The sequence below is a fragment of the Cyprinus carpio genome, chromosome B4, assembly GCF_018340385.1.
Source record: "Cyprinus carpio isolate SPL01 chromosome B4, ASM1834038v1, whole genome shotgun sequence".
Lineage (NCBI taxonomy): Eukaryota > Metazoa > Chordata > Actinopteri > Cypriniformes > Cyprinidae > Cyprinus > Cyprinus carpio.
The window spans coordinates 929,390-943,914 of record NC_056600.1 but is presented as its reverse complement, the minus strand read 5'-3'; the positions used below and the strand labels follow the sequence as shown (position 1 = coordinate 943,914).

The window sequence follows — 14,525 nt, the reverse complement described above, 5'->3', positions numbered from 1 at the left end:
ATTAAATGTTCATTAGCCATTTAAAAATTTGTTTAAATGATATAAATGCATATTTATACAGCAAATGAAAACGTTCTGGAAGTGATTTAGTGCCTCTGTGATGGTGCCACACAGCGTCACTCACTCTCTGACCGCAGGGTTCTGGACGGTGTGTAGACTCGTTAGAGCCGGTGGAACATGATGGAAGTCCAGTCAGAAGAGTGTGCAGTGGTCCAGTCTAGAGTTAAACGGAGCCTGATCCACCTGACGATGTGTCGAGCTGGTTCTGCTTGATCTGTTCAGAGTTATTGTTGATGACTGTAGCTGCTGAATTGTACTTTGCCGTTACGATAGCTGAAGCTCTGTTTTTGCGAGACTGTCTTTGCCGCTACACTGGAATCTTCTGGTTAGAATGAATAGTAAAGTTGTTTCTGCAGCAGATTAATGAGCGCAGATTAAGATGACAATTTGTCTGATTGTGTGTCTTTGTGTGTGTGTTGTGACCTGTGAGCTCTTAGGGTCGTTACTCTTTCTTACACACACACACACACACACACACTTTATCAGAAACACTGAGACAGGCCGACCTGTGAGAGCTGATGTTTGACAATCTTCTCATTAAAACAGCATCTGCTGTTCCTCTCTTTGCACCATTAATAGAAACATGACCTCCATAAAACGTCTGGACACACTGCCAGAGCGAGCGAGCGAGCGCTAGCGGTGTTTGTTCTGCTGTGTGTCAGGCAGAGATGAGTCAGACCTGCAGGCATTAGCAGCCTGGACATGACGTGAGTGACGTCATCAATCCCATCATGCACTGCTCACTTCACATTCCCCTGGTTCCTGAAGAGCTCACTGTACTGGAGTGATCACATGACCACACAATAGCCACGTTTCCACTGTCAGGCCAGAAGCGGGCGTGCTAGTGAGTGCAAGGGCCAGTCGCGTTTCCACTCTCACTTCCAGGGCTTGATCGTGCCTCGTCAGTGATTCCTCGGGGCCAACATCCTGGGTTTTTTGGCCCGTCGAAAACCTTGGAGTGGTTATGAACAAAGGCAGAGTTTCTCCACGTCTGGAGAGCACCAGCGCCGCGGATCATATCATAACGTTAACAGCAAACACCAGCATTAAAGACTTTTAAAGTAATTTTAGTTCAAAACTCACTTTCAGACAGGAGCAAAGTGTTTGAAATAACCTGATCCGATGTGGATTTTGATCACCATTAAATATTTGTAAGCGATGCAAAAGACTAGGCCTGTGCACGGTAGCTAATTAACGTTACCATAGTAAACATGGTAAATACGACTGCTTGAAGACATCAGACGTCAGCTACTTCTCTATCACAATTGTGTATTTATTTAGTAACATATTTTCTCTATCATAAGTCTCATCTCAAGAGTTAAGCTCTGCTTATGTCATAAAAATATAATAATGGTTATAATAACATAATAATATAATATAATAACAGAACCAGACTCGACTGAATAAGTGTAGGCTATGTTCATAATGCTTTATTTCTGTGTGACTAATTTTCAATCCTGATGAATTAATTCACTATGATCAGTGTATCACTTAATATTGTAAAACATGTTTTTGGATTTAAATCTTTAACAAAGCATCCAAACAATCAGACACTTTTATCATCTTCGTTTTGTGATCGTGCTAGATTCAGTGACTTATTTCTTATTAGTTTTCTGATATCTTCTCTTTGTTGGTGAAGTGGAGTTGCGTGACGGTGTTTCTGAGAGGCGTGTAAAGGGCGTGTTTTAGTGAAGCGCAGTGGAGCTTCTGGCCCAGCGGTGGAGATGCAGCATGATTTTGGCCTCGGTGCTACAGGTCCGAGGCTGTTAGCACCCCCCCATCCCCCACCCGTTTAACCTGTTAACCCACACCTTGATGCCGGCGCACTGAACACTCTTTGTTTGCACGTGTCAGTGTTTATGAATAGATTAAATGAAAAGGGACATAATTAATCTTGACAAACTCTGTATCGTTCTAAAGATCTAAGCCTCAAGCATCAATGATAGATCGCTGATAAATGCAGTATGTACCAGATTCATTGTAATAGCGAGCCATAGGGCTGGGTACCGAGTTCGATACTTTTTAGGTACCGACCGAATTGCCTCGATACTGTCGAGTATCGAAAAATGACATGTTGTTCGGTTCCAGATTTCGATACCTAAGGAGTTAACTCGTCAACGTCAGTGCTCAAACAATGCACAACAACACACACACAAACTCTACACACACGAGACGCGCGGAACTCTCCGCACACATACCATAGACTGGCACATACTCATATGAGACGCGAGCACACACACATAACACCTTAAAGATGTGGAAAAGTCGATCAAAAGTGTGGGTACATATCTCCAGGCTCGATGCCAACAGCGCGCGATGCAGTATTTGCGGTAAAATAATTGCTGCAAAGACCGGTACCACGACAAATATGATGAAGACCTTGACAGTGCATGGAGTAAACATAAGAGCAGAAAGCTCCGTCTTCGACTGGTAAATGAAGAGATACCTTGTTGATCACTCTGACAGTGTTTATATTGCAATAGATAATAACTACTGAATGTACACTGCCGGTCAAAAATGTGTTTGTTAGTCAGAATTATTTTCAGTAAGGATGCATTAAAGTTATCAAATGTGACATTAAAACATGTTACGTTACAAAATATTTCGTTTTTAAATAAATGCTGTTCTTTAGAATTTTTTATTCATCAAAGAATCATGAAAAAAAAACTGTTTTCATATTTCTGAAGGGTCATGTGACACTGAAGTAATGATTTTGACAATTCAGCTTTGACATCACAGGAATAAATTACATTTTGAAATATATTCAAATACGATTTTAAATTGTAATACTATTTCACAATATTATAACTTTTACTGTATTTTTTATTAAAATAAATTCAACTTTGGTGAGCATGAGCTCTTTATAAAACATTTTTTGTTCCTTTGTGCACTGGCTAAGGAGCATGAGTCAAACTGAAAAAATAAAACCAAAGTTTTTCTGAGGTAATGTGTTCTGTAATCTTGTTGAAATGGATTTCATAAAATTGGTATCGAAAAAAGTATCGTTAGGAACCGGTATCGAAATTGGCACCGGATCAAAAGATTCTGAACAATACTCAGCCCTAGCGAGCCATAAACACACTCACAGCTGTAAATCCCAGCTTAGTTAGGAAGGTAAGGGTCCACTGAACGACATCCAAAGAGCACTTTTAGACCAACGAAGCAATAACATTGAAATATGGATATAATTCCTTTGTTTACTCAGTTCTTCTGGGAAAGTATTGTTTGTATCCGTTATGGAATAACTTGTGCTCAAAAAACTGCATCTTGGTAGTAAAAAACAGCATGGTTTTGTAGCATACAAACTTAGTTTGATCCTGCTGGATCCTGTTCTGGAAAATGTCCGATTTTTCATTTTTGCGTTCCAATAGGCCTATTTGTTTTTAAAAATCCGGCATCTACTGTGCATTAGATCGTGACCGTGCATACGTGCATGCATATGAGGACAGCGCGAGCGAGGGTTTGGCTGGATGTATTTGGAGGTATGTTCACGTCTCGTTCGGCACAAATCCAAATGTTTCCATATTCGCAATGTATTTGAATGTTAAACTATGTATAATGTAAACTAGTCTTGTAGGCTACTTTACATGCATTCGCATATATATGGCACTGTTAATTTTGACAGCAAATTTTGATTTAGTTTTAGTCATATTTTAGTCATCTGAATTGTTTTTAATTTTAGTCTAGTTTTAATCGACTAAATATCATAAGATTTTAAGTTCAAGTTCAAGTTGAGCTTTATTGTCATTCCGCTACATGTGTGGACATAGTGTCTCACAGGACCACGGTGCTACATAAATACAGACATACAACAGTGAAGTGAAACAGTATAAATCTACACACAACTAACCTACTGACAGATTTTGAATATGAATATACTATATATAAATGTTTACCTATACATAGACTGAAAAAAAATATATACAGACTATACGAATGCTTCACATAATACTGTACATGAGCAAAGAGAAACATCGTAAGTCAAGCTGCTGGCTGGGGAACAGTGCAAGATGATTTTTAGTAGGGATGCACCGATCATGATTTTTCATGGCCGATTCCGATACTGATTTCCGATTTTTTTTTTCTTTAAGCAACAAAGAAAGAAGGAAAATATAAATAAACAAGATGTTTATTTGGTATTTAATAGGCCAAACTGGCTTTTGGCTATTGAAAACAATAACCGTAACCATCTGAAATTAACGGCAGTGACTGCACAGTAAGTAGCCTACATTCAATACAAACATAGATGGTACAGACATCAGCATTTAGCTTTTGTTTTTGAATTGTGTTGAAACTACATAGAACTGGCCTTAAATTAAAAGATTAACTGTAACCATGTGAAATTAAAGGCAACAACACAATCAACACACATTCAAGAAGATGTTTCTTACTCAGCATTCAGTATTTGTTTTAGTTTTTAAATTTGGTTTCAAATAAAAAAGGTCTTTACCAGTGAGACTAAATAAAAGTATGATATATAAATTAAGTATTCCAAAATGTTAAAATCATGTTGGTGCGAATAAAACTTAGATGCAAAGTGTTTCATTCGTCCAATTAAATAAAAAAAAAAAAAAATTGGGTAATGATTCACATCTGTATTTTTTTTTTTGGAGCCAATGAAAAATAAATAACTATTGGCTTAAGTTAAAAAAATATAGATGTGAATCATTACCCTAAAACATTTTAATTGGATGAATGAAACACTTTTTTTCAGTATGCTACAGCAGGTGAATTTTAAATCAAATTAAGTCAATGTAATTTTAAGGTAAAAAAAAAAAAATCATCTTATACAGAACTGACGTTTACTTCTGGCTTTTCAAACGTGTGTGCAAGTTCTACTTCACAAAAAAAAAAAAAAAACGCATTTCAGTTTTGTCAGTTTAGTCCTTTTTGTTTCTCATCCAACACGTGAGAAGTTGAGCTGAACATCCCTTCACTGTCTGCGCGTGTGCAGGGTGTGGACAGGTACAGTACGCTCGCGCAGGAAAGGGGCTCTTATTTGTGCGCCAGTACACCAACAGCTGTTCACTTCCTGCTATCTGTGCCTCAGACATGTAGCTCTGCACTTCCAGTGCTGAACGACTGCCCATGTCCTGCGCATAGATTTCGAAATACTTCCACACAATTGACATGATAGTGAATGATTACAATTTAGTCTGTGCACGCGGGCGCACTTCCGGAAAAATCGGCCGAAAAAATACCAAAAACCGGTCATTTATAGCCGGTCAACCGGTGCATCCCTAATTTTAAGTGCATGAGCATGTAAACATATTTGAGTCTTTTGTGGGATTATGTACACAGCAGTGTGTGTGAAAAGTGTCTAGTGCACATAGAGGAGAATTACACAAAGAAAGGAGGTTTCAGACAGTTTATCTGTTGATGTGGTTAGGTTGGGGGGTGGAGGAGGTGAGATGGTCCATGTTTCAGGAGGTATGGGGTTTGTATGTGGTGTCAGAGGAGGGCGAGGTGGTTTGAGTTCAGGGCTGGGGAGAAAGCTGTTGAGCAGTCTGGTGGAGCGGTCTCTGATGCTCCGGTAACGTCTTCCTGATGGTGGGAGCTGGAGGTGGATGTGGGTGGGAGGGATGGGTGGGGTCCTTATAGTTTTTGTTTTGTTTGATGGTGGTTTGTGTGAAGTGTGTGTGATGGAGGGGAGAGGGGCACCGATGATCTTTGCAGCTGTGTTCACTGTCCGCTGGAGGGTCTTGTGGTCTGTTGCACTACAGTTCCTGTACCAGACAGAGATGCAGCTGGTCAGCACGCTCTCAATGGTTCCTCTGTAGAATGTGGTGAGGATGGGTGGAGGGAGACTTGCTCTTTTCAGCCGGCGGAGAAAGTGCAGCCACTGTTGTGCCTTCTTGGAGAGTGACATGGTGTTGGTGGTCCAGGTGAGGTCCTCTGTGATGTGCACCCCCAAGAATTTAGTGCTGCTGACTCTCTCCACAGTCGAGCTGTCGATGGTCAGTGGGGAGTGGTCAACAGAGTTTCTCCTGAAGTCCATCACTGACTGAGGTCTTCCAGTTAGAAAGTCCAGGATCCAATTACAGAGAGAATTATTAAGGCCCAGCATGTTTAGTTATTAATGAGCTGTTGTGGGATTATTGTGTTGAATGCTGAGCTGAAGTTGATGAACAGCATTCTGACATAGGAGTCTTTATTTTCTAGGTGGGTTCGAGTCAGGTGGAGGCTGGAGGAGATTGCATCGTCTGTAGAGCGGTTTGGACGGTATGCAAACTGGAGCGGATCGAGTGTGTTGGGGAGGCTGGTTTTGATGTTGTGCATGACTAACCTCTCAAAGCACTTCATCATGATTGGAGTCAGCGCTATGGGATGGTAGTCATTTAGACAGGACACAGGTGATTTTTTTGGTACCGGTATGATGGTTGTGGGTTTGGGACACGTGTGGATGACTGCCTGGCTCAGCGAGGTGTTGAAGATATCTGTTAGGACATCTGTCAGCTGTGCAGCACAGTCTTTCAGTACACGGCCAGGTATGTCGTCAGGACCTGCAGCCTTGCGTGGGTTAATCCTAGATAGGGTCTTCCTTACGTCTGCTGGAGACAGACAGAGCACCTGGTCGTTGGGAGGTATGGGCAGTTTTTGTGCAGGTGTGTCATTCTGCATTTCAAACCGTGAATAAAAGTGGTTGAGTGCATCCTGGAGGGGTGTGTCGTCATCACAGGTCTGTGGCGGGGGCTTGTAGTCTGTGATGGTCTGAATGGCTTGCCACAGGCTCCGTGTGTCTCTGCTGTCTGTGAAGTGATTGTTGATTTTTTTTAAGCATATAACCATTTTGCATTTTTGATGCCACAGGACAGATTGGCTCTTTCTGTTTTGAGAGCTGCTTTATCTCCTGATCTGAATGCTTCATCTCTGGTCTTTAGCAGCCCATGAACCTCTGCTGTCATCCACGGCTTTTGGTTTGATTTTTGTCTTGGTGACTGTAACATCGTCAATGCACTTTTATATAAGCACTCACAGTTTCAGTGTACTCCTGCAGGTCTGTGAGGTTGTTGTAGGTGGCTGTCTCTTTAAACATGTTCCAGTCTGTGCACTGAAAGCAGTCCTGCAGTTCTGAGGTAGCATCATCTGGCCAAACTGTGATGAGTTTTTGAACCGGTTTGGCTTGTTTCAGAAGTGGTCTGTATGCTGGAATTAGCACAACAGAGATGTGGTCAGAGTACTCGAGGTGGGGGCGTGGTACAGCCTTGTACGCATTCTTTTCTGTTGTGTAAACAAAGTCCAGTGTGTTTTTTCCCCTTGTTGCAAAGTTCAGATGTTGGTAGATCTTTGGCAAAACTGTCTTTAAGTTTGTGTGGTTGAAGTAACCGGCGATTATGGAAAAAGCCGTTGGGGTTATTTGTTTGCTGTTCGCTGATGGCGCTGTACAGCTCTGAAGCGTGTCCTTCGTGTTAGCACACCGGGGGATGTAAACTGTGACAATAACAATAGCCGTGAACACCCGCGGCAGATAGAACGGTCGACACTTCACAAACATAAACTCCACCAGCGATGAACAGTGTTTTGTCACTACCACAGCATTATTACACCACTCTTTCTTGACGTACACACATAAACCACCACCACGAGCCTTACCAGACAGTTCTGTCTCTGTCCGCTTAATCACAGGCAAGTCCATGCAGCTGAATAGCGCAGTCTGAGAAGTTGTCGTTTATCCATGTTTCAGTGACAACAAACACTCAACAATCCCTTGTCTCATGATGTACAGACCTACTGAGTTGAATTAAGTCCTGTTTATTTTCCAGAGAGTGAACGTTTGAGAGCATGAGTGATGGAATCGCTGGTCTAGTGGGGTTAGCCCTTAGCCTAGCTCGTGTGCCTCCACGCTTGCCGCGCTTCTATCCCCTCTCATAGGGCTGCACAATTAATCGAATTTCTAATCGCGATTACAATTATGGATGCCACAATTACGTAATCGTTCAAAGCGGCAATTAATCGTTCAAAGTCCACTTATGTTATTCTGCACACTTAAGATATGTTTTTTTTCTTTCTACATGTTATCTTAAGGGTTTTTCCATTGTTTTAGTTTTAGTATAACATTATAATACTATTCATATTTTTACAACTTTTTTTATAATTTAAAGAAGAAACCAATCAGATGTATATTTGACATTTGAGGATTAATACTATAGAAAAGCACTAAAGGTTTTTCAGTTAGTGTTTTCAGCTTGTTTGTTTTCATATAAAAATACGGCATGCAGTTGCATCAAACAATGGTATAAACATCATTCGATGTAAAATGTGATAATCGTAATTAATAATCGCAATTACAATTTCAAGGGAATAATCGACAATTACGATTTTTGTCATAATCGTGCAGCCCTACCCTCTCACACCGCCGGCGTCGATGTTTCGTGGAGGTAGTGTCAGGAGGCGAGGCTGCAGTCTCAGGGTTCGGCTTCAGCAGCAGACAGAGGCCTCGTAGCTTCTCAGTAGTCTCCGGCGAAAGCTGTTGTTTGTACACACTGCCGATTTCCAAAAGGTTCGATCATAGATGTGTTTCTGAGTGTGTATCTGATGGTTTTGCGATAAGGTGAGACTCTTCGAAGACGAGAAAACGAGACTGATGGACATAAAAACACAGTTTTTGGGACCCGGAGTAGCCGCTGCATCCGACCGCACCACCATCTTGGATCTAACTTTTAGTCGACTAAATCTACAGTAAATTTAGTCAGCTAAAATCTAATGGGTTTAGTTACAGTGCATTTATTAATCATTTCTCTAAAATTTCTGAACTCATTATATAGGTTTGATATTAAAGGGTTAGTTCACCCAAATATTAAAATTATGTCATTAATGACTCACCATCATGTCGTTCCAAACCCGTGAGACCTCCGTTCATCTTCGGAACACAGTATAAGATATTTTAGATTTAGTCCGAGAGCTTTCTGTCCCTCCATTGAGAATGTATGTACGGTATACTGTCCACGTCCAGAAAGGTAATAAAAACATCTTCAAAGTAGTCCATGTGACATCAGAGGGTCCGTTAGAATTTATTGAAGCGTCGAAAATACATTTTGGTCCAAAAATAACAAAAATTACGACTGTTTATCCATATGTCTGCTTTTCTCTTACTCCCACATATTGACATTTTTTAATGTTTTATGCGACGTGCAGCAAGTGTATGTTAGCTTATGTCCCGCCGGTTCATATGTAGGCTACGCATCTAACCTCCGAACCAGAGAGGGGCAGTCCAGTTAGTGACTCGGACTCAAGTCGCACTTGAGTCGCATTTTTATAGACTTCAGACTTGACTTCAGACTCGAGGGAAAGGACTCGTGAATATTTTAAAAGCAACTCGAGTCTTTTATCCTTAAATACTTCTATAACTGATATTCAATACGCAAGCCGTCATGCAGCGCGTCACAGCAGAGCGGATCACATAACAATCGCTCAGGTTCGTTTATGGATATATTTCTGCTCTATATTTTCTAGTATTTTTATCTAAAGCCACACGCGCTTTATTCAAGCCCTTTCATCTCTGTGTGCTTTCTCTCTCTCCGGACACGTGCCAGCGCCAAGTTCAAGAGCTGCGGATGACGCGGTTATTTTAACAACAGAAACAAGGTGAGCATCAAAATTATAATTACTTTCACTAAAACACAGCAGGAAAAAACAATGCAACAAATATAGTTATTTTTCTCGCTATCTATTTATCTATCTATAACCTATGAAACTGATTGTTCAGCCTGGCAGCTTTCATGGGCAGCCTAGAATATCATGAATATCATGCACTTTCACGACAAAATCAACTTTATTGAATAATAATAATTAAAAAAATTATCATTTAAAAATTATCATTGTTTCTACACTGGTGATTTTTTTCAACTAACTTTATTTATTTATACCAAACAAGGCCATAATCATATCTAGAACATCCGGGGGACAATTGTTTCGAAAATATTAAGACCAGACCACTATGGTAATGATGAAGGAACTAAGTAAAGATTTTTTTGTAAAGTAACCAATCTGATCTGCAAATAATATTTTTATTTTAAAATATGCACCCATTCAATTTTAGTTGTATTTCATGTTGAAAAAGCAAAACAGAAAAATGCTATTGTGCTATCGTCACAATAATTATGAGTTACATGAATCACGTAAATGACAGCCCAACCTTCAATTCCAAAAAAAAGAAGAAAAGAAAAGACACAAGAAAGTCAAATAGTTTGCATCACTGGATAATACAGTCGAGTCAACTGTTGCTAAGTTATTCTTGCATTCAACATTAACAGCAAGTCAAAAGGGGTAAGCTTTCAACTGTATAGTTTATGCATTTTAGACACTTATATAGCCTATGCTCATGCCCCATCCATGCAATGAACGTAAGTTATTGAATGAGTTTTTTTTTATTTTTTTAGAACATTAACTGCTCAGGTAATTTCAGTGGTAGGCTAGGATACATATACGTGTATTAAACTCCTGATAACTCGCAAACTCCCCGTGATAGCGTGCAAATATTTCATTTTTCACTCGTTATCAGCCTCATGCTTTTCCAGCAAACATTTGGACATTTAATGACCGTTGAAAAGACATCCCTCTGACACGTCCCGTCGTGGTTGAAAAATATATCCAAAATGAAAATTAAACCGATGTCTTTGACGTCTTTTGGCCATGAATTACACATCTTTTCTGCACATCCCTGGACGTCTAAATGTGTTATCTTCTGGATGTCTATTTTGTGTTAATTTAATGTATTAAAGTATATAAGCCTTCATATAAAACAATCACACACCCATTCTGTAACGTCGTTAAAGGTAATTCTGCAACAGACTGAAGCCTTCGCATGAATTCAGCGTGCCTTGCATTCAGCTAATAAAAGAAATATACTGTAATTTTCTGGAGTTATTTTATGATTGTTTGGGCAGTCTCGGGCTATAGCTTAAACTTCTCACAATACAGTCTGCTTCAGATTAGCTTTAATATATGCACAAAAAAATGAACATAATCTTTAATTCAGCCCACCCCCGCCCATGCCTGGAGCCGGCCCTGATTTTTAGTAGATAATGCTTTTAAGTAAAATATTAAAACAGTATAGATTTCAGGAGGAAAAACCTGAAAGAAAAAAAAAACAGTATCGCAGTGTGTTTTCTGTCACGTGGCACAAGCATGTATCTAAATGTAAAATTCCAATACATGTAAAAATGTTTATTTAATTTTTTTTCTCTGCTTGGAAAATATATAGCCTCTTTGGAACTTTAATTGAATACCCCTGACTTATATCATAAAGAAATACTTTATTTGTATGGTTTTGTAATATTTGTGTCACATATTTCCTTATGTGTCATGGTAGTGTCATGTGTCACTTTACTTTTAAATTTTAAATCACATTAAAAGCTTAATTTGTACATTATGAATGAACTATTATGAATGTATTTATATACTGTCACTGTCACTCACAGCCGTGTTTTGTGCATGAGCCACACGCAGCCCAAAATTAAATAGCTTAATCGACCATCGAAAGCTTTAATCGATTGCATCTCATTTTGACAAATAATCGATCATAGATTAATTATTGAAATCCCTAATCTGCATGATTACCAGCTCTATGAGCGCACATCAGCGTGTGATTACTGTGTGTATGACAGCTATCAGTGTGAATGCGGTCTATATGAATAGAGGTGTGATTATTGACTATATGGCTTCTGTATTACCGACCATCAGCATGTGATTACTGACTGTATGAGCAGCTATCAGCGTGAATGCTGTATTTCTAGTAATCACAGGATGTACTTGGCATACATAGTTTTTTTTTTTCTTATTTTTCTTATTCAAAAATTATTAGGTCTGGTCGGAATACCATTTTTTGAGCTTTAAAGCTTCGGTAGTAATTAACACTGAATATTTGAAGCTTCGGAGGGAGGGGGCTGAACATATTCTTCTCTCTAACACTGTGTCTACACCGGACGCAAGCAGCGCAGCGTGGCAAAATACAATAGAACCTTTTATGACGTACTGACACAAATTTCAAATTATTTTCAACGTTCGCTTTGTCACGTCCAGTGTAGACAGACTTTAGCTGTTGCGGCGCGACACAACAACTGTCGCGTTCGGTGTAGACACGGTGCAATAAAAGCAGGAATCTCTGTGTGTCTGTCTGTCTGTTTGCATTTTTATTATGTCAAGAATCGTTCATCCAATCAACTTAACGTGTAGCGGGTGTGTTGCTGCAGACCCAAGGGAGTGCTTTGTCGCATTTTGGTGCAATATGGACACACGACACATTCAGAATGAATAAACCTTTAATAAACTGCAGAACAGCGCGAGCCAGAAGCGGCACGCCTCACATGGCCAGGGCTTACATGCTCTGAGAACGAACACTGCACTAGTGATACAAAACACACAGGTCTGTTAAGAGCAATACTTTTAATATAGACAAACTATTATTAGGCTGGGCTACTGTATGTTTTTTTTATGACTGCCGTATTCGCAAGTATTTTTCAAGCAAATTAAGTGCACGCTTTTATCATGTGTAAAATTACTGATTAACATGCCGGATGTTTTTTTTTATACACCAACAATATATTATAGGCGTACTACTTACAGAACTAAGGTGATTTTTCAAACGTGCTGTTTTGTTGTGGTAGGCCAGTTTCAAATCGCATATTTGGCACACTCTTTCTTGTCCTCACTCAATTTAAGGTGCTCCCACACAGCTGAGGTCTTGGCAGCTTTGTCTTCTCTTCCAGATGAACTGAATCATGACGTTCACTCATGGGCGATTCATATTCAAGGGGGAATGAGAACCGTTTCGCGGGGGATGCCAGGTGTTCGAGAAAAAAAAAGAATATTTGAATCTCAAAATTTAAATTTGAATGCCAACCCACCGAACTAATAATTGAATATTCTGGTCCAGCCCTAAAAATTATTCTTATTGTATTTTTCTAGTGCTCCAAAAAATCACTTATACAATGTCTCAGATTCTGTCTGTTGTTTTATAATTGAAAAACTATTCTGTGGTATGTTTATTGACTAAAATAGTTTGTAGAGCCCTTCAATACATTTGGTAAATATTTTTCCTCAAACTTCTTCAGATTTGAAATAGAAACTCATGAGGCATGTGCCTTTCAACCCATTACTTTTCTGGATTGCTCCAGGACTGATTTCATGTATTTTTATATGAAATTTAAAAAAATCAGTGTGGTATTTACCTTAACACAGCCCATGTTGCTTTTCTGTTACAGTGCTGTGTGTATGTTGCTTAGCCTAAATAATTATTTTATCAGGAGCGTTTATACTGGGATGCTGTGGAACTTAGGAGATGTTACAGAGCTATTTAATGTAAATTTCATGGATGTACTGAAAAAATCTATATAGGTTGCTTTTATGAGGGCTTTTGTGGGCATGAGTTGGACAAAACAAGAATATTGCGGGCGGTGGCAGGACAAGATAACATATATTTCTGTGGGAGCGAGCAGGCGTGGGACAGAATCTTGCGGGAGCGCAGGTCTCTAGTGAGAGGCACCTTTTTGTAAATTGTTTTCTATTGGCAGCGAGCATTTTGTGCACTGTATATGCTCCCCAGGCTCCTAGTGTTGTAGCTGCCTGCTGCGCCTCGTGTTTTGGTAGGAACGCTCTGAGCACCTGAAGTTGAAAAAAAAAATCAACTCTGAGCAGAAAAGCCATTTTTTCCATTGTCCAGTCGAATGATTGGGTTGGGGAGAGTTCGGCTTGGAACGTCAGGAGACTGCAATGATGGAGGAGAAACTTGTGGTGGCTGCTGCAGGTTACCCGGAGCTGACTTCACGAATCGCAGTGTTTAAAGTTTCTGGTAATATCTGTTGTTTTATTGGAGCAAATCACATTAATGACAGTTTTTGAGTGTGTGTGTGCCTTGGTGAGTGAAATTCTTGGAAATCAAGTCACTTTATTGTCACATCACCACAGCATATGTGCATACAGACTTCAACAGGTGAAAATATGCAATATGCACATACATATAGTCAGTACACACAGTGTACTATTGGACATACTTACAGTTAGCACTACACATTTTTACGCAATATGTACATACATACAGTTAGCACTACACATTATACACTATACACAGAATGTACACATTCTAGATTATGTAGACATATATACGCATGAAAATACTGCTAATTGTACGTGGGCTGGATACAGAAATGTTATGGATGTGCATTGGATGGAATCCAGTGGTAGCAGGTAGATTATTGTGTTAAATAGTTCGGTGTTGAACTGTCAAAGTTAAAGTGCAGTGTGTGGCATACCATATTGTGGGAGTATGCTGTAGGGTGCTGTAGGGTGTATTAGTTCAGACTGTTCATAAGTCGGATAGCCTGAGGGAAAAAGCTATCCCTCAGTCGGCTAGTGCGGGATCGGATGCTGCGGAGACGTCTTCCTGAGACGTCTTCCTGAGACGTCTTCCAGGTTACCCGGAGCTGACTTCACGAATCGCAGTGTTTAAAGTTTCTGGTATAACCCTT

At 39.8% G+C, this 14,525-nt stretch overlaps 1 protein-coding gene across 1 annotated transcript in view; it reads left to right on the top strand.

The window, feature by feature from the left end:
• Positions 1–14,525, top strand: part of LOC109103313 (lysine-specific demethylase RSBN1L-like) — a 31,555-nt gene that overhangs the window by 9,563 nt on the left and 7,467 nt on the right. The gene's annotated exons all lie outside the window — the stretch shown is intronic.